Source organism: Pseudophryne corroboree, unplaced genomic scaffold (genome assembly GCF_028390025.1).
Source record: "Pseudophryne corroboree isolate aPseCor3 unplaced genomic scaffold, aPseCor3.hap2 scaffold_527, whole genome shotgun sequence".
NCBI lineage: Eukaryota > Metazoa > Chordata > Amphibia > Anura > Myobatrachidae > Pseudophryne > Pseudophryne corroboree.
In genome coordinates, this window is record NW_026970129.1 from 138,819 (window position 1) to 141,193 (window position 2,375).

Here is a 2,375-nt window from a genome sequence, read left to right on the forward strand (position 1 = left end):
AAACTGCTAAGAGCATACGCATCCGCCTGCATTTTCTGCGGCACCCCGCAGATAATGCGATCACCTCTGCCTGTGAATCGGTGAAGGGGGGGGGGAGGGGGGTCAACAACACTCCATTTCCAAGTCGGAGATGGAGCGGTGCGGGGGCACGGTTTCAAAATGGGGTCAGCAACGGAGAAACAGGAGGCGTGGTCAGAGCAGCTGCATGACATCACATGGGCCGGACTCTGCCAGTGGAGCCCCAGCGTCATGAGGTAGATTTTGTAGAGGCCGGGGAGGACTTCTGTTCCTGGGAACTAGCTGTGTTGTGCAGCTTTATTCCTCTGCACCTACCTCTGGCAAGAAAGGACGCACCTCGCACTTTCTTGTTTCTTTGTGACCGAAAGGACTGCATTTGATAATGCGGAGCTTTCTTATGCTGTGAGGGAACATAAGGTAAAAAATTTGATTTTCCAACTCTAGCTGTGCGTGTTAATGCTTTGTCCATCCTACGGGAGGATTTCCATCGTAACCTATCCGTTGATGGAAAAGGATACGCCATAAGAATCCTTTTGGAAATCTGCAGTCTTTTATCTGGAGATTCCCAAGCTTTTTCACATAACTCGATCAGCTCGTGTGACCCCCTCAAAGGTTACCTCAGGCTTCTTTCCCTTGTACATATGTACCCTCTTGTCAGGGACAGGGGGTTCCTCTGTGATGTGCAAAACATCTTTTATTGCCATAATCATATATCGAATGGATTTTGCCAATTTTGGCTGTAACTTTGCATCATCGTAATCGACACTGGAGTCAGAATCCGTGTCGGTATCTGTGTCAACAATCTGGGATAGTGGGCGCTTATGAGACCCTGACAGTCCCTGCAACATAGGATCAGGCATGGGTTGAGTCCCTGACTGTCCCAAAGCTTCAGCCTTGTCTAATCTTTTGTACAATGAGTTTACACTAGCATTTAAAACATTCCACATATCCATCCAATCAGGTGTCAGCGGAGACACCACATTCATTTGCTCCCGCTCCTCTCTAATATAGCCTTCTTCCTCAGACATGTCGACACACGTGTACCGACACACCACACACACAGGGAATACTTTTTCTGAAGACAGTTTCCCCACAAGGCCCTTTGGAGAGACAGAGAGAGAGTATGCCAGCGCACTCCCCAGCGCTATATAACCCAGGAATAACACAGTAACTTAATGTTTGTACAGTAGCGCTGCTGTATGTAATTTGGGCCGAATTATGTGCCCCCCCTCTCTTTTCAACCCTCTTCTCTACCGTGGTATAAGCAGGGGAGAGTCCGGGGAGCTTCCTCTCAGCGGTGCTGTGGAGAAAAAATGGCGCTGGTGAGTGCTGAGGGAGAAGCCCCGCCCCCTCGGCGGCGGGCTTCTGTCCCGCTTAAACTGTAAAATTGGTGGGGGCTCATACATATATACAGTGCCCAGCTGTATATATGTTATATTTTTACCAAAAAGAGGTTTATATTGCTGCCCAGGGCGCCCCCCCTGCGCCCTGCACCCTTACAGTGACCGGAGTATGTGAGGTGTATGGGAGCAATGGCGCACAGCTGCAGTGCTGTGCGCTACCTCAGTGAAGATCATGAACTCTGTGGAGCCCGTCTATCCCCATGGTCCTTACGGAGTCCCCAGCATCCTCTAGGACGTTAGAGAAACTAGGATTTTAATACCTACCGGTAAATCCTTTTCTCTTAGTCTGTTGAGGATGCTGGGCACCCGTCCCAGTGTGTACTGTGTCTGCAGTTATTAAATGGTCCTTAACTCCAGAACATTTATGTGGAGACAACTTTCCTGACTTGACCATCTTCCTTGGACGTTTTCCCCAGCCTCGGAGGGTTGCATCTGTGGTCCCTAGGATCCAGTCCTGGATCCCGAACCATCGCCCCTCTAGGAGGTGAGAACTGTGCAGCCACCAATGGAGTGAGATTCTGGTCTTGGAAGACAGGATTATCCTCCGGTGCATGTGTAGGTGGGATCCGGACCAATTGTCCAACAGGTCCCACTGGAACACTCTGGCATGGAACCTGCCAAACTGAATGGCCTCGTAGGCCACAACCATCTTCCCCAGCAACTGAATGCATTGATGGATTAACACTCTTGCTGGTTTCAGAATTTGTTTGACCAGACTCTGGATCTCCATAGCCTTTCCACTGGAAGAAAACCTCTTCTGTGTCCAGTATGTGTTATGATTCCAGCACTCTGGTCAGAGAAGATCTTATGGCAAGGACTGGAGCACTGGAACGGAATGCTGGGGAAGGGAGCAGGACAGGAAAATAGCCCCTGGCGCCCTAACTCTGTTGTCTCACCCGTGTTGTCAGAAATCCCCTGCGAGACTATGGTTTCTTGAGCCCTTGGCAGCCGCGT